This window comes from Mesocricetus auratus, unplaced genomic scaffold, assembly GCF_017639785.1.
Source record: "Mesocricetus auratus isolate SY011 unplaced genomic scaffold, BCM_Maur_2.0 Super-Scaffold_100010, whole genome shotgun sequence".
NCBI classification, from domain to species: domain Eukaryota; kingdom Metazoa; phylum Chordata; class Mammalia; order Rodentia; family Cricetidae; genus Mesocricetus; species Mesocricetus auratus.
Window position 1 is genome coordinate 21,243,458 of NW_024429194.1, and position 26,408 is coordinate 21,269,865.

A 26,408-nucleotide genomic window follows, 5' to 3' on the forward strand; every position below is an offset into this window, starting at 1 on the left:
ACTGTCCTAAAGGTCTCTCTGACACAGGGGTCTAGGACTGCTTAGCCTATGTGAGCTGCTCAGGTGGGATCTAACCTTTAGATTCAAACTCAGAGGCAGACCCTCCTACCTGTTCACCCCTCCCTGCCAGCCACACACTCCTGTTGGGGAAGTCCTATGTATATGTCAATAAAGCACTGTTGGCCAATAGGGAAGCAAGCTAGGTGGGACTAGGAATCCAGGAGGACTCTGGGTAGGAGAAACACAGGGAGTCAAGATGTAACCGCCATAGGGATAAGAAGCCCGGAAACTTCTCCGGTAAGAGAAATACTCAGATTAGCTATTATGTGATAAATACTTAAGTCAGATCTATCCAGCAAGAAATAAGCAAGGCCAATAGCTTCATAATTAATACAGCGTCTTGTGTGCTATTTGGGAACTACAACGCGGCAGAGCCCAGGCGACTGGTGGTGAAAAACCAAAGCGGCTAGCAAGGAAAAGTCTTCTCTTTACACACTCCAGTAGCCTGGGAATGTACAGAGTAACAATGAGGATGGGATTCCTCGGCTAAGGGAGTCCTGTGTGTTTTCTCATTTAACACTCCCACCTGTCTGGGAAGGGATTCAGATTTGTCTCATACATTACAGGTCCCGAAATCGACACTTTGGAAATTAAGTATTAGGTGAGGAGGGTATAGTCTCAAGGTCAAGAGGTCAAAGACTCTCGGGCTTCATCTTTTAGCACCTTCAGTAAAGTCCAGACCTACCTCCTAGCCACTGTACCTGTGGTTCTTAGAAAATGATAACTGAAGGCAGGGGTTTAAATGAGACCCAATAGAAATGATAAATAGATATTTATTAGAAGGACTTACACAGATCAGAGAAAATAACCACCTTGGTCTTCCTGCTTTAAAAGATGTAGTCTCTGATTTTCCTATGCTCTCTGCAACCCAAGAGAGCTCGAGCCTGCTTCCCTCTACCTTAATCGGGTCATGTCTGCACCTGACAGCATGCCCAAAGGATGTGGCCACTTCTACAAGTTCACTGGCAAGGCAAGATGCCACTATGGATAGCAGCTCCGTCTGGATACTCAGCAGTAAAGATTCTTAGAGCCCACATGAATGCTCCTCATGGAAAGCCAGGGCCCGGAACCATCATGTAAGTATCCTCAGTTTCCACTGAGGTCTCAGTTGTAGATGGACCACTAGGTTGCATAGTCCTACACTCTTTACCACACTACTTGGCCTCTGCCATGGCTGCTTCAGTCTATGGAGAGGCCAGTCCCTTGACAATAATGCCTATTATCCTTGGGCCAACCTAGTGGACACTCTGCCACACTGCACGTTTATCTCCCGGGCCTTGGGAAGCCTCTTCTGCCTCTAAGCTGGGAAGGTGTCCCTTCTTGTCACTTCCCAAGGATGTTATGTGCAGTTTTCTCAAGGACACAGTTCCCATGTCCTATCCACTGCTTTGAATGCCTGTGACCCTGCTAGGCTGACAGCGTGGGTGTAGGGGATGGCCCTATGAGTTCACCTCTTGAATGTTCAGCGTTGATATAAATCTCTTAACCATCGATATCACTTATCTGGGTAAGCAACTTTAAACCTTTAAGGCTTTAATTTTTGAGATGGTGCCTTATTCTATAGACTAGTGTCAAATGCACTAGGTAGCCCAGGCTGGTGTAGAGACTGCTGCCAGTCCTCCTGTTTTAGCCTCTGAGTGCTGGGATAACAGGCATAAGTCACCAGTTCAAGACTGAAGACTGATTGGAAGTTCTTCGATTTGAGCTGGGTTTTCCCTGGTGGCTCCACAGAGTTTGGCTGAGTTTTCAGTTAGCTAGCCTTCCAGTAGAGATAAAAATTTATAAATGCATTTTGACTCCATTTTAGAGATTTCAGTTAACCATTGGTTGGCCTCCATACTATGGACCCATGATAGCATACTGTCCTCATGTTGACTTCCTTTGCTGGGATAAAATCTCCGACAAAAAAACAACAAACAATTTAAAGGATAAAGGGTCTCTTTGGCTTGTAATCCCTGGTTATGGTCCATCACTGTGGGGATGGCAAGTCAAGAACAGAGAGAAGGGGCATGCATGCTTGAATGTACCTTTCTCTGCTCTTACACAGCCCACGACCCAACACCTCGGGTGCTGCCCTCTTTTAGACCTTGTCTTATTTGTCACACAAAGACAACCCCACAGAGACATGCTCACAGGCCAATATGATCTAGACAATGCCTCACTGAGACTCTCTCCCCAGGTGATCATAGCACAGTTTGTTAACATGTAGTGTTTGCTTCAAGAACAATAATTCATGTTCTCCCACAAAAGATTAATTTAACTAATTCCTTCCCCAGAAAATCAAACAGAGCACTTCACAGTTGAAAGAAACAGAACAAAATTTGATTAGAACACTGAGTTAAGAGCAATCCATAGCCCAATGCTGTGGTTAAAATTATTCATGCATCATTACCAGCAATTAAAAAAACAAATCAAAATAAAACAATGATAAGATAACAATCTGTGAATGGTACAAGATGCTAAAAATTTGCAAGATGGATAAACATGGAAGAAAAATATTTGGAATTCATCTGACAAGCAAACAAAGTGAGCAGTTAAAAACTGGTAAGGACCACAAAGAGAAATTCCACAAAGAACTATGAATTGACAACGTATGAAAAGATGTCAAGTTTGGGAATGTTAGGTCACAGGGAGTATGTCCTGGACAGGATTGGGGGAGGGACTCCCTTCCTCTCTCTCTTGGCTTCTGGCGTGTTGTCAGGATAGTTTTATCCCCCCTTCCCTTCCAGGTGACATGGTGCCTTGACCCTGGGACAGGGCCAACTGACCAAGGACAAGAATATCCAAAGCTATGAGCCAAAACCTTTTCACTTTATCATTGGATCATCCAGAGTATTTTGTTATGGAGATGGAAAGCCATCAGTAAGGACTTGGGTGACTTGGCCTCAGGAGAGAGGGTGCCACTGTGGCAACAGGGAACGTCAGCCTGTGGCCGTTCAGAGGATGGGAGTGAAGAGACTACTGACCACACTGACAAGGCATGGAGGCTTCCCAGCAGAGAAAGCTTCCTTTACTACTTGTGTTAAAGTTAGCACAGCTCAGGCCCCTGAAGGAAGTAGGGGGGTATAGTTGTAAAATTCCCAAGTTCTCACTTGCCAGCTCTAGGTGAGGGGTCTTGCCTGGCTCAGCTGGCAGGCAAATATGCAATGGGTGGGATGAACCTGTGCAAACACTGGAGCAGATGCTGTCTGCAGCCTCCCTGTTGTCCCCTCTTGGACCCTCCATTCTCATGTCACCTGCAGACTTCAAACTGTCACCATCTGCGCCCCTGCCCGTTTGCTAGATAGCTGCAGATGTCATGAAAGCCTCCGCCACACCCCAGCCCTGACTGTGGAGCTGTCAGGAAAATGCCTGGCACTCTCCACCCCTTTGTGGACTGCTTGGCGTGACCCCAGTGGGCTCTGAGTTTCCCAGAGCCCTAGGCTGCAATCGCCATGGTGGGGAGTTACTTGATAACACACCAGCCTCCTGCCCGCCCGTGTCTCACATCTGCCTCACATACCGGTGCTTCCTCCTAATGCAGGCGCTACATCTGAACTCTTATCTCTGCTTCTCCTTCTTGGGGCCATCTGAGAAGTGTGGCCAGGCCAGAAGCTGAAGCATGCCCTTCACAACAGCGGCACATCTGGGTGATGAGTGGAGTGTGTGAGCTGGGACACAGGCCTGGAGTCACAGGTGGATGCTGGCTATCCGTCCTGACTGGGAGTCTCCTGGGGCCATCCTGGCTGACTGGTATTGGAGATGTACCTGCCATTCTGCATAGTGACCGCATGTGGAAAGGGCTTTGTGACTAGCATAGCTCTTCTCAGGGTTACCTTAGAGTGATTTGGGATGAGCAAGGAATGCCATCCCCAGGGACAAGAGGGTAGGGAAACTGCCTGTTGTTTTGTTTGTTGCATTTCTACCACCTGGAGCCGTCCTAGAGGCAAGCCAGATACGATGCAGTTGAATGAATGAGATGAGTCCTCCACCTGTTTTGTGTCCTGTGCCCCAAGCAGTGGAAAGTCCTGTGATACCAAGATTCCTCACTGTATTAGTCAGGGTTCTCTGAGAAACAGAACTTACAAAATGAATCTATCTATCTATCTATCTATCTATCTATCTATCTATCTTTCTTTCTTTCTTTCTTTCTCTGCCTCATGACTGTGGCTACTGCAGTGTGACCGCTGACTCCCATCTTCTGCCACCATGCCTTCCCTGCCATAATAGGCCGTCCCTTCAAACTGTAGCAAAATACACCTGTTTTCCCTCAGGTTGCTGTTGTCCAAGCAACAGGAAGAGTAATTAATAAACCAAGGAGCCAAGTATGTAAATATGCGTTAGGTTTTCTTAATTGAAGTTGTGTTGTTGACAGCATCCCATGCCCCATTAAAGCTCATACTCTGGTCACACCGTCATGTATAACAACCCAGAAATGCCAATCAGTCAGCTTGAAATGGTGGTTAACTCCTGCCCTGGGAGCTGAGGAGCTATTTAAAGGTGGAGACAGCTGGTCTTCCTGTGTTACAGTTTCTATTGATTCTTCTCCCAGAGCTTTCCATTTCATTGTACTTATCTCAGAGAGATTGTGTTAAAAATGAAGCACTTTTAAAGTTCCTTATAGCTACTTGGGGAATAGTCCTTAGCCACTATTAATGCAGTGGCTTAAAGTCCATGTTGGGGTGGCTTCAGAGACCTTGCCAGACCCTGTAAAATGGAGAAGGCAGGCCGAGTGTGACATCCATTGCATCCCTCTCCTCTTGACTGTGAGCACAGTGGGACCAACTGTCTCAAGCTCCCCTTGCTTTCAGCAACAGGAAAATAAACTAAGGCAATTAGTACCAGGAGTGGGGCTTCAGCTGTGATAACCCTAACAATGTGGTCCCTAGGCCCTTGCAACTGCTGGAATCAGTGCTGAGATTCATGGATCATTCTTGTGGAAACTTGGAAGACAATAATGCTGGGAGAAATATACACAGAGGAGACCAGGCTCCCAAGGTTTCAGATAGGACCAAGGACTGGTTTTAGAGCCATTTATATAATATATTTGCTAGGAATCTGGTTTCATTCTGCTCATGTCCTGAGAACTTGAGTCAAGTTGAATTTAAAGATAATAGACTAATTTATTTGGTGTAGGGAACTTCAAAACTGCAGGTCACTAAGGAAACAGCTGTCATTGTTAAAGAGATCAGCAACACTGAAGAGAAACACTGCTGCACTGTGTGGGAAACCTGTGCTGCATAACATGGTGAAAGCATGGGCATATAATGTTCTCTTCTTCCTGACTGTGGGCATAATGTGATCAGCTACCATAAACCCCTGCTGCCTTGAGTGCTCCACTATAATGGGCTATCCCTTGAACTCCACGCCTACACAAACCCTTTCTCCCTTAAGCTGATTTCATGGAGAATTTTTACTGCAGCAACAGGAGAAGGAATTAAGACCCCTCTTGGTCCCAGATGAGTTTGAGTGAGGGCTTATTCTTATGAAGGGAAGCAGCAGACTAACAGACTGCATCTGCTAACCACAGAAGATATCGTGTGAGTCCTGGGAGAACCTAGTACAGGTTTGCAGTACTGGCTGCCTAATCTGCATGCTGCCACACAGAAGGCAGCCACCGGGTCCCTTTCAAAGACTGGAAGTTCAAAACTGGCAACAGTAAAACAGTCAACCACACCCAGAGTCTTGAGAGCATGGGCTCTATAGCCTGAATAACTGTGTGTCCTTGAAACCAGACTTGATACTAACAGCTTTCCCATCTAGGCATAAGCAATGAAATCAATGGCTGGCTGTCCTGGCTTGACTCAGAGCACGGCCGATCTCAGATCACCAGGATCTGACAATGACACTGGCCTTGAGTGCTGGGCCTTAGATGTTGAGAAGCTAGATCAGAGTTATGACTCTGCCCTAGGCTGGCAACTGCACTGTGATCCAGTCAGGATCCTACAAAGGAGCTGGGTAACTGCACTGTGACCAGCAAGATACCTGGCTGGGCTGGTGAACCCATTTAATAAACAGCTGGAGGGCAAAGCGTACAAGTCACACCTGCTTTGTCTATGGTCCTTTTACTTCCACTCGGTGGTCCTCTGCCTTGACATTATCCCCAGAGGCTACCCGCCTGGCAGCTTATTCCCCAGGGTTCTCTGTTTCCAGGAGCCCTGAGTCCAGTGCTCTACAGGAACACTAAGAACTGTGTGTGTCTTTTCGTAAGGAGAGCTATGAAAGCTGCTCCTCTCCTTCCCAACATTGCATTAGTCCTCAGCTTGGTCTAGTGAGGCAAGAGACATCCAGTTCCTACCTGCAAGTCTGGGTAGCATTCCCTCCCAGAGCATCCAGTCACTTTGCTGTCTGGACCAGGCCCAGTGAGTGCATTTCCTGTCAGCAAGTCTAAGACGCTCATTCATTCCTTTCACAAATATTTATCAGGCAGCTACCAAATGTCAGACACTCTTCTAAGCCTTGCGGAGATAGAAAAGAATGGGCGAGACAAAAATACTCGTTCTGACAGAGTATGATGGGAAGATACGCAATAAATAAAGCAGTAAGTGCGTGGCAAAGGTTCTGCCAGCTCCTAAAGACCTGGGCCAATAGCCAACGTAGTCAACATAGAGTATGGGACGGAAGCGAGGGAGGAAATAGAAAGTAAAGCAAGGAGGCATGAGAGATGTTGGTAGAAGAGCTAGAATTTTACAGTGAGGAGGAAGGGAGAACAGATGTGGGAAGAGGTGGTCAGCATTCTCACCTCTACTCTCAAAAATTTTGGTATCCATAATTTTGGTATCTTTACTGTGTGTCTCAACTCAGTGCTCATGGCGGCCCCTGAGTAAAGCTGGGGAAGCCATGATTTCTCCAAGGACCTAGGAATTGGATTCAGACTTGCACCAATCTCCTGCTGAAGCTGCAGCTGTGGGCAGTAAGGATGAGAGCAGGTGCTGGCTGTTTTGTCAGGGAGAGGGAGCGTAGGATGAAGGTTTTCTAGAGGAAACGAACCCTCAGAACAGTGTGTGTGTGTGTGTGTGTGTGTGTGTGTGTGTGTGTGTGTGTGTGTGTGTGTGTGTGTGTGTGTGTGTGTTGTAAGAGGGGATTCACTAGATCAGCTTACACACTAAGGGCTAGGTAACCCAACAGTGGCTGTCTGCACCCCAGAGAGTCTGAGAACGCAAAAGCTACTCATTCTGCAAAGCCAGGCGCCTCATCAGCCCCACTCTGATTCAGAAAACAGGAAGCATCTCTTTCCAGAGAGCAGCTGGTCTTCGGTTCTTGCCCGCAGGCATCAGTGGAAGGTGGAGAGGGCAACAATAGACACTGATGCACTTCCCTGGATGAAGTGAAGTGGGGAAGGCCACATTGCTTTTCCCTCAGCCCCTTTTACGTCTGGGACATCCATGGAAGGTTCTCCAGCTCCAAGAGAGGGTCTCTTCTCCTCAGTTCATCCTTCTCGGAGATCCTCACACAGCCTGCCCAGAGTTATTTCTCTTACTTGCTTCCAGATCTCCTCAGTCGGTGTTCAAGGTTGAGCAAGAACAGCGCAAAGCTGAGCTGTGGTAAATGAGTGTGGTGGTGAGGGGAGGTTCCTGTATTCAGCAGCGTTTTGCTGTTTTCCTTTTAATTTTACATTTTAAAAAATTTTCTGTTTTTATTTTAAAATAACATTTATCCACTGGTGTGCATGGGTTGGGGGGCATTGTGGAGATCAGAGGACAACTTAAGATGTTGCTCAGTAGGTTATATCATATAATCTCTTCAAAGAAACCATTTGTGGTCAAAGAGATGTGGGAAATACTGAACATTCTAGGTTCCTCTTAAAGACAGACATCTCAATTCATACATATTAGTATCAGAGAACTTTCAAGCTATCGCTTTCTTCAGCTTTATTCATAGACATCTCTCTCTTTTTATTAAGAGGACTAACAAATGTTTAAAAAAGACTATACTATTTTTAGTTAAATTCTAACTCAACCTTTAAAAGTGAAAGTGTCTAAAGGCTGATTAGCAAATTTTTTGCAGGAATGACTTTTTTGGTATCTTCTTTACAGATAGAGTGAGTTAAGGGAAAATGAGGTCCTAGTTATCATAGTAGGAGTGGAGGGACATTTGGACACAGGAAGAGAGACAGTTGAGATTATGCGGTCCTATCTACCATCTTTTGTTTTGTTTTGTTTTGGCTTTTTGCTTTTCGAGACAGGGTTTCTCTGTATCACTTTGGGGGCTGTCCTGGAACTTGCTCTGTAGACCAGGCTGGCCTCCAACTCACAGAGATCCGCCTGCCTCTGCCTCCTGAGTGCTGGGATTAAAGCATGCACCACCAATGCCCCGCTTCTATTTACCATCTTCTCTCCTGTATTTACTCAGTGTTTACGAGAAGCCAGCCATACCAACACTTGTATAATGTGGTAAGTTGCAGAGAGACTTCTCTGAGCCTGAGTTCAGTGACAGAATTTGCAGCAGAGCTGGCAAAAGCAGCCTACAAAATGGTACAATAAATTACCACAGCTGTGTTAATAAGGAGGAAGACTGTGACTTCCTCTGGGATCACCTTGGAGAGTAATAGCAACTGTAGCCTGGTGATAACACTCTAGGTGGGCGAGCTGGGGATTGTGGGAGCAGTGCTTCGTGGTCAAGTGAAGAGGCTGCCACGGATTCAGTGTGGCAGTGTTCAGTTTCCTGGGCTCTTCAGAATTGCAGACTTCTGCACTCTTCACTAATATTGCTGATGATAAACACAAGCTTTTCACCTCAATTATTATGATCCTGTCACCCGAGGGGAGACTATGCAAAATCTGAGTTTTATAGTGCACATAGTTCATTAACATGAGTAATAGGAAAAGAAATCTGCTTTCAGTAGATTTCAGTAACTGTGGTAGTTTGAAAGAAAATGTACCCCCCAAAGGTGGTGGCACTATTAGGAGTGTGGCCTGGTTGAATTAGGTGTGGTCTTGTTGGAGGAAGTGTGTCACTGTGGGGATGGGCTTTGAGGTCTCTTTTGCTCAAGCTTCAATCAGTATGGCACTCAGTCTACTTCCTGTTGCCTGCATATCAATATGTAGCAACTCCTTTTCCAGCACCATGTCTGCCAGCACGCCAGCATGCTGTCCACCATAATAATAGATTAAACCCCTGAAACTGTAAGCCACCACCTCAGTTAAATGTCTTCCTTTATAAGAGTTGCCATGGTCGTGGTGTCTCTTCACAGCAATAGAAACCCTAAGACAGTAACCTTCCCAAATGGTGGCTAAGTACAGATGTCCATCATTTATTGAATAAGAAAAGGTTTCTCTGTCATAAAGGGTCAGAATCCTCTGTGTTAGAATGTGTCCTTTAAGGAATGGATGGAAAGTACCAGGGGATAGGTACCATGGGCAGATTCTGAGATTCTCTCTCTCTCTCTCTCTCTCTCTCTCTCTCTCTCTCTCTCTCTCTCTCTCTCTCTCTCCTTGTCTCTTTGTTCTCTGCTTAGTGGATTATCATTTATCTATAATCTATGTATCATGTATCTCTTCCATCATATCTGGAATCATCTCTCATCTATCAATTATCTATCTATCTATCTATCTATCCATCTATCTATATTTCTTAAGAATTTTTAAGTAAGCATTAATCTTAGCTTAATGACACAGGGAAGGAGTCTTTGATAAAGAGGGGTGCAGGAGGTTTAAGTGGGAGCTCTATGCATCAATGACCTCAGTTCCTGATTGGGAAATTCTCTTATTTTATTAACACATTCACACTGAGGGGATGAAGTGGAGTTAAACGGTAAAGCTCATGTATGTGAAAAGTTCTGAGTTTTCTTCCCAGAAACACACACACACACCACACACACACACTCACACACACACCACACACACACACACTCACACACCACACACACACACACACACACACACACACACACACACACACACACCTCTTCCTGTGATGGGCCTTCTGAAAATTTGTGTTTCCACCAGAGTTTGGGAAGTCAAAAGAAAGTAGAGAATCCTTCTGGGGCTCAAAGAGGTGACAACTCACCCTCTGCTATGCAACCTGTATGCTGTTGAGTTTTCTTAATTTTCCATACAGCATCTGAGGTTTCCAAAGTAGTAAGAGACAGACAGAGAGAGAGAGAGAGAGAGAGAGAGAGAGAGAGAGAGAGAGAGAGAGAGAGAGAGAGAGAGAGAGAGAGAGAGAGAGGTTTGCATCTTGGGTAGGAGATTTTCTTCAGTTAAGAATCTGTCATTTGTCACAGACAAGATCATGTGTAGGTGAGATGTTTAATACGTGCCCTCTGGTGATACCAATATTTTCCTGTGATCTTGGTAAAGTATTGTGTCTAGAGGACTCCTTCCAGGAGCATTAATCAATAATACTGTCTACTTTTTATCAAGCTATCTAGTAAAATTATCATTTTGGCTTTTGTTTCTTCTCTGAGTCATGCCTGGTACTAGGGGTCTTTGGGTCACCAACTCTTTATATTTATAGTTACATGAAGGTTAGAATATATTTTCCCATAGATGACCTTACTTGTTTTGAATGACAATTTTCTGAATAATTTTTAACAGATGTATCAAAGCCTTGCCACCTTGGCGTCATGAACAAGTTTGAAGCATTGAAGGAAGAGAAGCAAAAAGATGATGAATTCTAGTTGCGCTAGTTACTTTTTTGTTGCAGTGACAAACGCCTTTAAGAAAAACCAAGGAAGGAAAGTGTGTTTTTTATTTTGGGGCTGCAGTTTGAGGGCACAGTCTATCATGATCATGAGACACTGTCACATTGTGTCTGCAGTCAGGAAACAGAGGGAGATGAATGCTTGAATGCTGGTGTTCTTCATGCTGTCCTGTGTGTGTGTGTGTGTGTGTGTGTGTGTGTGTGTGTGTGTGTGTGTGTGTGAGTGTATGTATGCATGTGTGTGTGTGTGTGAGAGAGACAGAGACAGAGAGACAGAGAGTCAGAGAGATACGGACAGACAGACAAGCAATGTGTCAAGTGTCTTTATCTGTTACCTTTTACCTTATCTTTTGAGTGAGGCAGGGTCTCTTGCTGGACTCGGAACTCTTTGATTGGCTGTCCAGAGAGCTCTGAAGATCAGCTTGGTTCTGTTCTAGAGTTACAGATGTGTATGACCACACCCACCACACCCAGTATGTGTGCTGGGGATCTGGACTCATGTCCTCATGCCAGTACAGAAGGCTCCTTACTGTCATCTCCCCAGCCTTAGGCTTCCTTCCTTCCTTCCTTCCTTCCTTCCTTCCTTCCTTCCTTCCTTCCTCCCTCCCTCCCTCCCTCGCTCTCTCTTCCCCTCCCTCCCTTCCTTCCCCCCTTCTCTCCCTCCTCTTCTGTCTGAGTCCTCAGCTCATGAAATCATACCACCACATTATGGGTGGGCTTCCCCTCTTCAGTTCAGCCTCTCTGGAAACACCCTCACAGTTACCCCCTGAGGGTTGTCTCTTAGGTGATTCCAAATCCAGTCAAGTGGACAGTCGAGATTGACATCACAACAGCTGTGTGGTCAGTCACATCCACCTCAGAAGTTACTCCTGGTTATCATGGATCCTTTTCTGTCGTTTAACTAAATGTCACACATTGTACTCTATAAACAAGTTTAGTGTCTTCAGCCCTAGCATCTGGGAAATCCAAGATCACAGAGCCAGCATCCGGCAAGAACTTCATGACACATCAGAGGTGCCACCTGCCAGAGAGCACACACACAATCTCTCATCCTCCTTTTCTTTTCAAACCACCAGTCTGGTCATGTGAAAACCCTCCATGGTGACCTTGTCTGACCTTATTTTTCCCCAGAGGTGCACCTCCAAATGCCATCAATGTTTGAATTGCCTGAACTTGGGACCACATGGAAACCACAGCAATCCCCTTGTCCCCAAGTGTGCATGGCTGGCTTCTCCCTGAGCCTCTGAGCCTCTTTAGGAAAGAGCTGAGTCTGCAGGGGGACTGTCAGGTGGTGTGCCTTCATTAGCCTTTGCTGAGCAAAGCAATGAACCATCAAGCATTATTAAGGAAGTGAAATACGGCAGCGTGGAGCTCACCTGGTCCAGCAAAGGGTTTGGGAGAAGAGAAGGAAGAGGGGTCACACGTGAGAGTGAGGTACTGTTGGAGGAAGCCCAGGCTGACTGCATGAGACTTACCGTCTCCCCAGAGGGAGCTTATCGGGAAGATGCTGTGCTTAGCTTCACTGCAATTCTGGCCGGGGTTGCAGCATCATTAGCACAACAGAACATGAAAACATTACTTACATTATTTCTCCAGGACTGACTCCTCTCCTCTCTGTCTCTGTCTGTCTCTGTCTCTGTCCCTCTCCCTCCCTTTGTCCCTCTCTTCTGTCTCTCTCCTTCCCTCCATTCCTTTCTCTCCCTCCCTTTATTCCCTCTTTCTCTCTCTTTCTCTCCCTCCCTCCCTCTTTCCTCCTCTCCTTTTCCCCAACCCATGTGTGTTTCGTATATACTGGTGTCTGTCCAGGAGTGTGCACTTTGTGTGTGCATGCAGAGGCCAGAGGAGACTGGCAGGTGCCTTGTTCGATCACTCTTTGCTTTATTCCTTTGAGACAGGGTCTCTCACTGAACCTGGAGCTAGACTGGTGACCAGTTAGCCCCAGTGATCCTCTTGTCTTTGCCCCCTCCGCCCCCCCCCCCCGGCCCTAATGCCGGTGTTAAAGGCATGTACAGGGCTATGAGTAACTTTTTACATTGGTGCTGCGATCCAAACTCAGGTCCTCAGGTTTTTCCAGAGAGCACTCTTCCTCACCGAGCCATCTCTTCAAACTTCTGTACTGTGTGGTTATTAACACTTTTTTTAGGTTTTAATTTTATTTTAAATGTGTGTGTATGCGTCTGGGTATGCAGCAGGCTTCGGATCACCTGTAGCTGGAATTATAGTTGTGATCTGTCCAAGGTGGGTGTTGGGAACCAAACTCAGGTCTTTTGGAAGAGCAGTAAATGTTGTTAGCTGATCCATCTCCCAGCCCTGAGATTATTAACAGTTTTCAGAGACTCTGCATTTGAACTTGCGGAAAGATACAATCACTGTCATTTAAGGCAGGAACACTGACAGTAGAGGTTAAGTGGGACACTCCCCTACAGAGACCTGTCGTGGGGCCAGCCCTGCAGCTGGGACTGGAACACAGTCTGGTATTGTTTCCATTGCCTGAGAAAACTGGACATCCCCAAGGCCCCGCCTCCCCACTCCAACTAGTGTGAGAACTGCAAGAATGCATTTGTATTGAAAAGCCCTAATGCACTTTTTGGGAAAAACGCTTTTGAAAGGTTCCTTAAAAGGAGAATTGATGAGGGCAATCATTTTCCTTTCAATGCCCAGACATCTGCTGGGCTTGCAAATTGTCACAGTCCAGGGCTTGCACAGTGCGTCTGTAGACTACACTCAGCCAGAGCCAGGGGACATCATTTGTCATGTTCCGTATCTTAGAGTTCTGTTGTTCCATATTTAAGGGCCAACGTTTTCACAAGACAGGTACCACACATGAAGGGGGGCAGGAGGGATTAGCCAACGTTGGTGCCGTTATTTTGGGGGGCACTGTGCCGCAGGGTATCTGCTTCCTATGCCAATCACTGGGAAGGCTTTGGACAGGCTGCTCTAGGGTAGCTGTTGTGGTGACATGTGTCTGCACCCCTCCTCCATGGGATGTCCATTACTTCTCGTCAGGACAAACCCTGTGTGAATTCTCTCCCCTTCAACCCTGTCCTGTTCATTCTGGCCTGTCACAGGGCAATGGGGGACCTATTAAAGTATGATGTGATGGCAGCATCTGAAATGAGCAAGAGGGTGTTTGCAAGAACAGAGGGTTGGGCCAGAAGCTGACACAATTCAAGCGCTTCTCTTTAAGCAAAAGAACAGCAACCCTTCCTCGGCAAACCTTTCAAAAGCCAACATCAGGAACACATATGGCCCTCGCCCGGGTCTCAAAGGGGGCTGTAGAGGAGCTTCAATCTTCTCAGTAATCCCAGCCCTGGAGAATAGGGGGCAGTCCTGCTTCCAAATCACTGGTTGGGGTACTTGTCTCCTACCAGGATACTTTGCCAGCCAAGGAGAAACTAAAGGCCGCTCTTTGTGGGCTTTTTTGCTGTTTGACATCTGTGAGCAACAGCCGCAGTGGGCAGGAGAGTGCAGTGGTAAGTGGTACCCCATAGTGTTGCAATCTACTTATAGCTCTGGGGTAGCAGGGTTAGCAGGATTCCTCAACCCTACAGTGACACAGTTTCTCTGTTGTCTGGCATAGGGTACTGAGGCCTTTAGCTTTGTTAGTGTTATAACTCTAGGGTTGACCTAGGCGTTGATGGCGGCCAGTGTTATAGCTCCCAGGTCTACAGTGCCTGAGACCCTTGGCCCTAAGGATGTGGCAACTCTCTGGAACTCTTCCATTGACCAGAGCCTCCAGTTTCAACTTCCCTAGCACTTTACAAACTCTGTCCTTCTCAAGCCTCAGCTCTCCACCCTCTCTCACCTCCTCTGTACCTCCACCCAGCCCCCCTGTTTCTGTCCTAGCTGCTGTCTTGAGCAGTTTCCCCCACTCCCCACCCCTGTTTCTGTCCTGGCTGCTGTCTCGAGCAGTTTAGCTATCTCTTCGTTGCTGCCGCCACCCCTGTTGTGGCTGGGCATCCATCTTGATTTGCTGCCTCCCTTGCAGCTATCTATGTAACCAGCAGCTCCGCTGCTTTTGCAGCTGGACTCACTGCTGACTCTCCAGCGGGTAAGCAAGCAGCTGTCCTGATGCTTCTGTGTCTTAGCATGCAGGTGGCTTCTGCAGATGCTCCTCTGCCTCCGTCACAATGACTGCCCTACTGGTTCTGAACTTCCTTCTTCATGTTGCCAGTGTGGCCCACTGTACTAAAAGTAGGCCAGAAGAGACCGCTTGAGAGAAGCATTTTGGGGTTTGAACGCTGCAGCACCAGGAGATGGTCTTCTATCTGGCTGACCAAGGGAGACAAATGGCTTGCTTGTGTAATTCAGAGGAGGGGTTTGGGGACCAATCACAACAAATGTCTCACACAAATGAGGGTTGTGTTTGGATCAATCACAGAAAACCTTTCATGAAAATGAAGCCTTGTGTTTTCACCAATCACAGGCATCCAAGGGCAATGTCTCACCTCTGGCCTGGGGTGGGAACCATTACAAAATCGTTTATGGGTCTCTGAGACTTATGATAATAATAATAAAAAAGTCCAGTGCAGAAAGTTGCAAATGATAAAGGCCAAGTATGCACCTTCAGGAGCCAGAACAAGCATCATGAAGGCAATGTGCCACCCAAGAAAGAGCCAATTCTCACACAAGCTAGCAGGAATAGCAGTGTGGGACAACGGTAGGATGTCTAAGGGGCCTTGTATTATATATAGGTGCTGCTCTCTGTGGGTCTTGATTGTTGGAGGGCTAGGACCAGGGGGTAGGATCTGAATTGTTGGGGGTACCCAAGGACAACTGATCTCATGATGCCCTTATCACTCCTGTGACAACCCTGAAAGTCATGCAGTGTGACAGTGCAAGCTCCCTGGCATGGAGACCAGTTAGCACAAAGAACTAACAACACCAGGTGCCCCAGGAGATGGACATTTGCTAGGCACGTGGAACGGCAGAGTGTCTGAAAGAGACCCTCACAGTGGGTATAATACTGAGTACTCGAGAGACCCAGGGGCTCTAAGAAGTAAGTGGGGACCACTTAGAGAAGAGTTTTAGATCCCAAGTCAGAAGGTTGCCTTGAGCCAGAAAACCGTTGTCACCTTTTGTGGCTACTGATCTGATTGAATTGCTACCAGTGTGACTGAACTGGTAGATTCTCTGTGCTCTGGGGCTGTCTGCAGTCAAAGTACTGATTCTTTCTGATGGCTGTGAGCTAAGACTCCTGCAAACCAGGGCAAATACCAGTCCCTGGACAGTCCTGCAATAAAAGGCAAGACATTGGAATGACAGAAGAGACTGCCAGAGTAGACCGAGGCTTCTGGGGGAATCAGGTCCACCCAGAGTTCAGCTGAGGAGAGAAGAGAGGCTGCTCATTTCTGACCTTGCTGGGAACTTAGCATCCTCGTGAGCCCAGCATCTAGAAGGCTGTGCTAAGCAGGGACTGTGATTTGTGTATTTCATCCTCTCTCCTTTGTCCTTGGATAGCAGTTGAATAGACAGGAGGATTAAGAGCAGGAGGGATCTGTGGAGGAGACAGGAAGGCTGATTCTGGCTTTTCCTTTGTGTGAGCATCAGTGCTTTGAGTCTCTGGTGGGTACTTTCTTTCTACCTACCGAATTCATCTGATGTCTTGAGTCTTTATTTCATCTCTACACCCCAGTAAGCCTGGGCCCTCAGTGAGCCACTATGTCACAATGACTTTTTTTTTTTTTTTAACTTACCTCATTTTTCATTATGGTTAAGATCAGATGTCAACCCAATGAGACCTAGAATCTTTTGGCAGATATTCCATTGGGCATGCCTGTGGGGGATTATCCAGATTAGATGAATTGAGGTAAGATTATCCACCCATTGTGAGTGGCACCATTCCCTGTGCTCCATGCTGGACTGTATAAAAGGAGAAAGTGGGCTGAGTTTCCTGATTGTGAATACAGTGTGCCAGCTGCTTCCAACTCCTGTTGCCATGACTTCCCCACCATGATGAACTGTCTCCTGACACTGTGAGCCCAAATGAGTCCTTTCTCCTGCTTTTGTCAGGATATTGTCACAGCAATGGGAGGAGAAACCAACACAGCTCTATCAGTTAGTCACAGATTCTATCCACAGCCCACTGCCTACATTCAACACATCTGCTTTTCATTATCTCTTGTAAAGAACAATTTAATTTTATTGGTTCTCCTTGGTAGTTTCTGTCTTCAAATTACCGTCATCACCATCATCTTTACCATCATAATCATAATTATCATCATCATCATTCTCTTCTTGCTTTAGGATTACCTTACTCTTTTCTTTGTAATTTCATATTTTTTAACAAGGAAGCACAGATTATTGATTTTTATTATTGAAACCTTTCTTCTTTCCTATCATATGCATAGAGAAGCTATTACTTTTTCTCTAAGCATATCTTTAGATACACTGCATAAGTTTTGATGTGTATTTATTTTATTCATTAAGAATACTTTTCTGATATCCCTTGCAACTTCCCTTTTGATCTACAGTTAATTAAACACATCTTGTTGGTTACAAACACTCCATGCTTTCACATTCATTTTCTAACTTAATTCCCTTGCTAATTAATGTCTAGTTCAATTTCATTGTGTTCAGAGAAGTCCTTCCCTGCTATTGTTTCATATCTTACCCATTCATCACAGAGCGCCCAACCTCTTGTCGACTCTGTCATGGCGAGTAGCCTCACATTCTCTTTCTGATCAAACTTCTTGGACAAATAGCTCCCATTTGCTGTCTCTGTTCCATTCTTTCTCATTCATTACTGACTCACCCGGAACTTCATTATTTCTCCCACTTCCCCCAGGCCCAGGCTTCTGAACTCTCATTAGCTCTGCAAAAACTCTTCAAGAATTATCATTTTTGCTTAAAAATTGCCAGCATCCACTTCCTTTGTTTCTAGCCAAGAACCCTGACTGATGCCTCTCATAAGCAACAAAAATGAGCCTCCCCAACACAGCATGCCATCAATCCTCTCCCAGTTTTAGCAGCTCATCACCATAGCAACCACATCTTTTGCTATGTGGCGGCAGATGCAGAGAGATGGTGCTGCAATGCCAAGTGCGGAAGGGTGAAGAGGGGCAGGTGATGCATTGGCCGCATTCTGGAGAGAGTCAGGTGAATGTGGAGCTAACACCGACTGCCTGGTTTGGCAAAGTGATGGTGAAATATGGACTGGTCATTCAAGAATTATAATTAACGAATCCACAGACTAGAAGCCAAGACTGTAGTCGTCAAACTTAGACATGTAGCCTTCTGTTTTCTTAGATCAGAATCGTGAGACTTGTTTAGGTGAAGAAGTGAGGATGAACATCTAATTGGTGTGAGTAAAGTAGAGAGTGGGAGGGGAGAAGGGAAACAGTGGGTTGAGAAACAAGAGACCAAGGATGAGACAAGAACAGGGTAGAACCTGGTGGGGAACTGTTGGTGTGAACCAGTTTCTATCTATTTGCTGCCTCTGTCCTTCTCTGTCTTACCCTTTCTATTTTGCCTTCTCTGTGTCTCCTCTTTCTTCTTACATGAAAGCATTTCTTTTTTATTTTAATTTGAAATTGAAATCTTATGAATGTTTGTGTGTCTGTGTTTGGGTAGATGCATGTGAATCCAGAAGAGGGCGTTGCCTTCCCTGGAACTTGAGACACAGACAGTTGTGAGCCCCTTAATGTGGTTTCAAATAACTTGGGTCCTCTGCCAGAGTACCAAGTGCTCCTAACTGCTGAGTCACCTCTCCAGTTCCTACACATGCATTTTACTTTGATCAAATCCACCCCCATCTCTCCTCCCCTCGCTCCAACTGTTCCCTGCCCCTGCCCCCTAAGTCCCCTCCCAATGCTTATCATATCTGTCTGTCTGCCTGTCTATCTGTCCATCCATCCTATTAAATCTAATTAGTGTTGCTTGCATTGGTGAAAAACTGTCTACTGTAGCATGAGCAACCTATCAGTGGCCACATCCCTGAAGAAATTTGTACTTTTCTTCCATAGTAGCCGCTGACTGCAGTAGCTTCTGAGCTAACAGTGGGGCCTGGTGAGCAGCCCTCCAACCCATGCTGTAATATTGACAGAAAGTGAGGGATCTTATCTAGCTTTTCCTTATGAAGATGATCCCGAGGGAGAAAGAAGATAATGGCAGGACTTTCTGAAGAACCAAAGAAAGAGGGATGGACTGCAGACAGGAGCAGAGACATTGACTCATTTGAACAAGAGCAGTGTCCCCAAAAGGATGTTATACCCACAACCTCTAGAACCTGGGAATATAACTCCCCTTGAGCACAGGGTCTTGTGTGTGTGTGTGTGTGTGTGTGTGTGTGTGTGTGTGTGTGTGTCTAAAGGGGAAGCCATGTTTACTGCTTTTCTAGATCCCTACCTTTTTCCATTACATTCCATTAAGGTGCCACTCCTGTGGTTTTTTCCAGTGCTAAGACTAGACTGGGACTTACCAAGCGAGGTTCAGAAGGCTTGTTTTGCTTCTAGAAGTTCAGCACTTTTGACAGCTGGATGACAAGAATGAAATTGTCAGGCCGTGGGTCTCCGCCAGGATGTGGTACTTGATTAGGAGTACAGCAGAAGACAGGGCCTCTGACAAAAGTATAGTTGGCTAAAAGGTGATACCAAGGCTGCGCAAATGAGGGAGAAAGGATGCTCATAGTGGGGAGAAAGTCAAAATATCTGATAATGGGACACGCCCTCCCAGGTGGCAGACATGAGGCATATGTGATAAGTGGGTACTAAAGACTCAGGAAAGACACTCCCACCTAGGGAACCCTCAGCTCAGGCTGGAGGCCAGGGTATGTTTCCCCTACAGGAACCCATGTAATCTGTTCTTGATGCAAGTGAGGGACCCTGGCATTGACAAAGTCTGTCTTGTGTTGCATAATTCATTACGGCCTGCCCTGCTCCTAATTGTTTTCATATAGCTCTTCTGATCTTGAGACTTCAGCGTCATCTGAAAAATACTATTTGCCAAAGATCAAACAGGCCTGTTTGTTCTGAGTGCTATGAGTAATAACTTCATCCAAAAATAGAGACATGTTTATTAATAGGCTACACAGTAATTTTCTGAGCCAAAGAGAAGGACTTGGTGACTATTCGCCTCCAAAGCAGCCTTTTTTCCTTCATGGGCTTTTTCTCTTCCCCCTCATCTCTTTCCCCCTCCCTCTCCAACCTCTTCCTCCATTATCCTTTTTTATTTTAGAGCTAGCAATGGGGTCTGGGTTTGGACTTGGGCAAACCTTTTCTGTCCATGTTTCCCTCTCGATCAACACTGACCAGTAGAGGCGCATTGCATAGCTTGGCTTTGAGAATGAGTTAGACAATGAACGGAAACTACTTGGAATGGAGTCACGTGTGTTTGTTATGAAAATAAAAGTTTAGGGGCTAAGGATGCAAGCAGGAAGCCCTGGGTGTGATCCCCATCACTGTATAACTAGAACATGGTAGCACATGCCTGTGATTACAGTGCCTCAGTGTAGAAGCAGGGAGATCAGGAGCTTAGGGTAAGCCTAAGCTATATAGCGTTTTCAAGGCCGGCCTTGAGATCCCATTTCAAAAAGTAAATAAAAGTTAAAATAATATGTATTCATAATTTACAGCGGGAATAGCTGAAAAGATTGCAAATACATCATAGAAAACATCACTTTTTGGGGGAACCAAGAGAGAGTTATACACACTTAAAATTTTTTATTGCAAATGTTCATATGTTGTGTGTATGCATGCGTGTGAGTGCACATGCCACAGAATGTGTGTGGAGGTCAGAGGACAACGTGAGCTCTTTCTTTCCTTCCACTTTGAGGGTCCTGAGGATCGAACTCAGGACATCAGACTTGGTGGCAAGCACCTTTCTCCACTGAGCCATAGCGTCAGCCCTATGGAATAGAGCTGATCACCGGCCTTTGTCTCAGTCAAATGACTAAACAGCTTATGCATTTCCCCTCCATTCACCTTCAGGGTGTGAAAAAGGGAGCCACTTCAAACAAGCCGGGCTGTGGATGACCCTCCCTGTGCTCAAAGTGGGGCCCCACCAACTCAAAGGCAGCCAGCCCAGCTGGTGGGGCTATTTGCACTCCTTCATTCCTGTCATGGCCTGTGGTCATGTGTGGGGCTGGGGGTGGGAGGCTGTCAGAGCAAAGCCGTGTGTTTTGATTGGTCTGAGTGCCAGGACATCCGGTCCTTATGAATACAGTCCCCATCATCAAGCTTACAGTGGGGAGATTGTCTCAGAGCAGACCACTTAGGACTTAAGTCCAAACTCTAGACTACTGATCTGTGTGCCAGTGGGAAGACATAGCTGGTGACCAGAATTTTCCTGAGGACCAATACTTCTTCAGACAAAGATTGCTCCATAAGGCCTTGTCTGGAAGTTGAGGTAAATGCCCCATGTCAATAGAACCACCACTGACAGGCATGGTGACACATGCCAGCTATCCTAGACTAAGGAGGCTGAGGAGGGAGACTCATGAGTGTAAGTTCAGTCTGGCTACACAGCAGGATCCTGTCTCAAAGCCAATAGACAAATTGCCCCACCTCAAGGCAACAGTTGAGGGGCCCGGGACCTTCCAAAAACAGCTCAGAGTTGAGTTTTCTCCCTACAGCCTTAAGATATATAAATAGGTCATTGGTTCTGTATAAATCTTAGCTCTTAAGATGTAGATAACTCTGAAGCTTCAATGAAGGATGAAGGATGGCATGTGGCTCTGTCACTAGACTTAGGGCGGCAGTCTGTGCCCTAATAAACCAATTAGGTTTGGTCATTTGTCATCCATAAGCCAATTAGACAGATAAATTAATAGTGAAAAGCATAAAAAAGATATTTATTCAGTGTGGCCACATTGGGAAAAGGGTAAAAGAGAGCCAATGGCCCAACCAAAAGTCCATCCTTGGTTCCTGAAGTGAGATTGACGTTAAAGTGGAGGCCAGAGTTATACACAGCTAAGCAGTCCTCAGTCAAGGTGTGCTCTCGCCCATCACCAGTTCAGCAGTGTCTCTTTTGCAGTGTAGTCTTGAATCTTTCCGGGAGAAAAGTTTCTTCTCAGCTGACCAGGCTTTAGGCTTTCTCTTTTCCCCAGCATGAGATTCCTGGGAGACTTCCAGCTTCTTACAGGCCCATTGTTTCCATAGTCTGATGGCTAATGTGAGGAGCATAAGTGTCTCTCTAGGTTATCATCAACCCTTAAGGCTGGAGAGAGAACTTAGCAGTTAGAAGCACATAAAATTCTCACAGAACACTTGAGTTCAGTTCCCAGCACTCATATTGGACAGCTCTCAACCACCCGTAACTCCAGTTCCTATGACCCAATGCCCTCTTGTGGCCTCTGCAAGTGTCTGCACTCATTTGTACATACCTACACATAGATACATAGAGAAGCACTTACTGATGGTGTCCAGGAACTCACCTTCAAGGGAGGAGACGACCTGGTGGGGATCTGAGACTTCAGTAAAACAGAAGCATCAGTCAAGCTCCTGACCCAGTCCCAGTCTGGACTGCCAGGTCATGGGATTTGCCTCCTTCACATGAGACAGATGAAGTTTCCTAATCCAAGCATGCTTGCACACTTCCAAGATCTGCAAGTCCCTGTGTGGTCCTTAAGGATGTAGGAAGGTGGTCTGTTCTTCTCAGGGGTCGAGCACATTTAAATTTCATCATGGACCTCATCACCTTATCAGTATCCCAAATGAATGAAGAAAATGTCCAAATGGGACAGATCCATTCAAATACCTTGACAAGCTCCTGAGCAGGCAGCCCCAGCTCCAGGATTCTCAACTCTGAGCTTGGCTGACAGCTCAAGGCAAAGGCCAAAGATACATTGGCAGCTGAGTGGTCTCAGTCACCTTCTTTTTTCATTCTCCACCCACTCTAACTTTGTTGAAGCCAAGTATGGGAGCTATGCCAGGATTCTGTTTTGTCCCTACCCTCCATCAGCAAGTCCTGTTTGAGGGACATGCCCCAGATCTGGCTTTCCTGCTGATCTCCCTCTGCTTTATAGGAATGAAGGTCAGGGGGTGTGTCTGGGATGCAACAAAGCAAAGGTTTATGGGATCCTGAATAAAAAGAGTTCCATGCAGGCTGAAGGACCAATGCAGAGCTAGGGCATCTCAGTGAGACTGGCTGTCCGCGGGCTCTGTTGTCCCTGCCAGGGTCTCCCTTGCTCCACGCACAAAGACCTTGTCATTGGCGAGCCTAGTCTGTGGGGACCAGAGTGCCAAGCATCTAAACAGAAGTCCATGGCTGTGGCAGACTGGTCAGGACAAACAGCACAGGTTTCCCGCCTCAGCTCAGGGGGTTGAGAATTCAAGGCTAAGGTGCAATGCGGTTGGCTCCCTCTGAGGCTGGGGGAGAACCTGCTCAAGGGCAGTTCTAGCTTCTGGGAGTTTGATGGCCATCTTTCAGGGCTCCAGGGTGTTCAGAAGCCTCAGCCTAGTCACTGCCTCCCTCTTTGCCCCACATCCCCTCTGTGTACCCTCGGTGAGAATCTCCCTATTGTTATGATGGTATCAATTTTGCCGCACCAGGGCTCCCCTGGATAACCTCTCTGGTCACCTCAGCAAAGCCCCTCTCCAAAGAAGGTCTCACTTTGGGCAACTTGATGGCTAGAACTTTCATGTATCTGTTTCGAGGAATTCCCAGTTTATCCACAGCATCCATCCATCCTCACTACGGCAACCACCTCCCTCAACCTCTATAGTCCCTACTCTTGCTTGGAGAAGAAATAACCCCTTGTCCTTGACTGGTATGCAGAAGCCCAGGGACACTTAGTCCCCTGGTACTCTTGTCCCTACCTCCCTGTGCTGGCCTTCCCCCGTTCCTCAGCACATCAAGCCCTTTCATGCCTTGCAGACACCTCTGTTCTTTTTAGAATGCTGTCTCCTGAAGCTTCTGAGGCTGGCTCCTTCCTGTGGTTCAGATCTCAGCAGAAACGTCACCTCTTCAGGTGTCCGCTTTGACCACCAGATCAAAGCTAGACACCAGATCTCAGGGCCCCTGTGGCACCGTCACCACTTGTAGTTCCTCAAATGGCCCTTCTCAGGGTCTGGCATTTGTCTCTGCCTTTATCTGTTTGGTGTCTGTCTTCCACCCAAGGCCTCTAGGGAACATCAACTCTGAGTAAGCTGGGACTCTTTCATCACCATGTCTCCATGTAGAGAAGTCCTGAGCGTGCAGTTGGCACCAGGTCAACCCCAGACAAGTGAATGATTAAATAATTAGCAGCTTGTACCCCATCCCCTGTATTTCTTGTAGTGTGTGTGTGTGTGTGTGTGTGTGTGTGTGTGTGTGTGTGTGTGTAGGGAGTGTTGCTGGCAGAATCTTGCAAGGCTGGGCTCTTCACCCACAGAAAAATTTTGATTGTTGATTGATAGATAACTCTTTGTTGAGGGCTGGTCTTGAGTTGTGTAGCATAACACACAATCTTAATGTAACTCCTACGCACTAGGCTCTAGTAACCCCCCTATACAAAATGTGACATTACTGGAGGCAAAAATCACACATATTCAGATCTACCCCCACCACAGGCTCACGGAGCCTCCCCTTCCCACGGCCTGCAAGGAACTTCCAAAGTTGAAAGAGACTTCTGTATTCCAGCCAGGGCAAGGGGCTCAGTCTTTTCCTGAGGCAAGAGCAGAGGTCAGGAAGGTGATGGCCACCAGATAAAGACCCTTTGGGGCCGTTGGTAGCCTCTGGAAAAGAACACAGGGCTGGCTGTGTAAGGGATCAGGTTGGACCAGGAGTCCAGAACCCTGGCTTTCCTGTTTCAAGGGCTTGGCTTCTCAACTATAGCAGGTGGTTGGCTGGAGTGCTTGGCTTGATGGGTCACCTCAGCTACAGGAGCTGGCTCCCTGCCCCCTCCTTTCCAGTAGGAGACCCCTACTGAGCTGGGAATTCTGGACTGAGACAGCCTGGTGTGGACAGGGAGGGGCATGGAGTTTGAGCACTTGGCAGCCTCCACAGACCTCTATGCAGATCCAATTAACACATTCACTCTAATTCCCTAGTCTTGACTCACTAATTTTCTGCTTCCCATAAAGCCAGGCTATGCTCTGAGCAGCTGCAGCTGGCAGGGGTGGGGGTGGGGGATGGGGGAGGCTGTGGGAAGGTGAGCAGCTGGGCCTCTAGGCACATGGCTCTCTCATCAGTCCCTCTGGCTCACCAGTGAGTAAGTACTTGGGATAGGTCCCTCGTGGGTCCCCACGCCTGCATATATCCTTTTGGCTGACCTCATTTTCCCTTCTAGGTTTTTCTTGGGGTGGAGGAAGTCAGTGGGGGAGGGAAAGAATAAGAGTGAACACGTAGAAGAAATTGTCCCATTCTCATGGAAGATACGTGCCGTCACACCCAAGTCCTCTGAGGCCTGAGATATTTGTGTTCAGCCAAAGGGCTTAGGGATTATTCATTCCTGACTTAGGGGTAGCTGTAAGGACAAGGAATTGGGGGCAGGGAGGACAAAGGGAAGCTTCCTTTCAGTTTCTCTTGAAATCATTAAAGTCACAATCTGTCTACTTAGTTAACTAAATCCATTTTAGTTAACTCAGTTCAGCTAAACTGTACAACTGGGAAACAAGTGGAAATACATTACTCCTGACGTCTCCGTGGTTCCTGTGCTCGGTAGGGCAGGTGCTGTGGGGACCCGTCATGGACAGAGGAGGTTAGTCCTGGACATATGAGGTCCTCATCTAGGGCAGCTCTCCTAGGACAAATCTGCTTTATAGGAATGAAGGTCAGGAGGGTGTGTCTGGGTTACCCCAAAGCAGAGGCACTGAGGTTTATGGGATCCCGAACAAAAAGAGTTCCGTGCAAGCTGCAGGACCAGCGCTGGGCTAGGGCATCTCAGTGAGATTGGCTGCCTGCAGGCTCTGCTGCTCCAGCCTGGGTCTCCTCATGCTCCATGCACTCCTTGTCATTGGGAAGCCTAGTCTGAAGTTCATTGCTTCCAACTCACAAGGGACCAGAACTACTGCTCAGACACTAATCCCAGGGAGGGTTTTGAGACTCTGCAGGGCTGTCGGCCCAGCCCTGAGACCAGCTCTCCTGCCTTCTCTGTTGTCATCTAACAAACCTAGCAGGGCTTGACCTATTGCAGAAAGGAAAGTTAGGTGCAGCCATCCCACGGCAAGGCTCGATTGATGCAAGATGGCGACCTATTGTGTCCCCGTGTCCATCATTCAGTGGGGAGGCAGCCCAACTTCTAAATTGGTTTTATGTGATGCTGAGAGCAAAGCAGAATACTGGCCTGATCCTGCCCAGGTCTGTCAGTGTTGCCCTGTCTCTGAGGTGAAAGGTGGGAATATGACCTTCCCTGGGTGACCCCTGAGATGCAACCAGTACTCTCATCCAAGGATTTGCATGAAATCCGTGTCTCATTCTGTGCTTAATGTCTTCTTCACAAAGGTCCACTGATGCTAACGTGGCTTGAGGCAGAAAGTGGCTGACTTTAGTGTCTGACCAGGAGAACACTTGCTCTGATAAACACTTGTTAGTGAAATGTCTTAGAATGAATGAACCATCTATTAAGGAACTGAGCTGCGCCTCCCCACCCCAATCTATGCCCTAGTCCTGATCCCCCAGTTCCTTATGATATAACCTCTTTATGGGCAATTAACGAGAGGAGACCATTTTGGAGTAGGGCGGGCCCCATTTCAGTCAGGCTAGTATCCTTATAAGAAGTAGGGGTGAGAGGAGAGGGCATGGGATGACAGACACCCAATAAAGAGGCTGTGTGAGGACAGAGGGAGAGATCTGGGAAGATGCCACCT

The 26,408-nt window shown here is 46.9% G+C and overlaps 2 long non-coding RNA genes across 2 annotated transcripts in view; both read left to right on the forward strand.

Moving 5' to 3' along the window:
* The first annotated feature begins 247 nt into the window (after nucleotides 1–247).
* On the forward strand, nucleotides 248–4,373 carry LOC110343138. The gene is made up of 3 exons (XR_002385334.1): nucleotides 248–297; nucleotides 988–1,136; nucleotides 3,584–4,373. It is a non-coding gene; the product is annotated as an uncharacterized LOC110343138 (long non-coding RNA).
* Nucleotides 4,374–7,122: 2,749 nt separating this feature from the next.
* Nucleotides 7,123–26,408, forward strand: part of LOC110343142 — a 32,746-nt gene continuing 13,460 nt past the window's right edge. The window contains exon 1 of the long non-coding RNA XR_002385338.1: nucleotides 7,123–7,583. This is a non-coding gene — a long non-coding RNA (uncharacterized LOC110343142). The remainder of the gene's footprint in view (nucleotides 7,584–26,408) is intronic.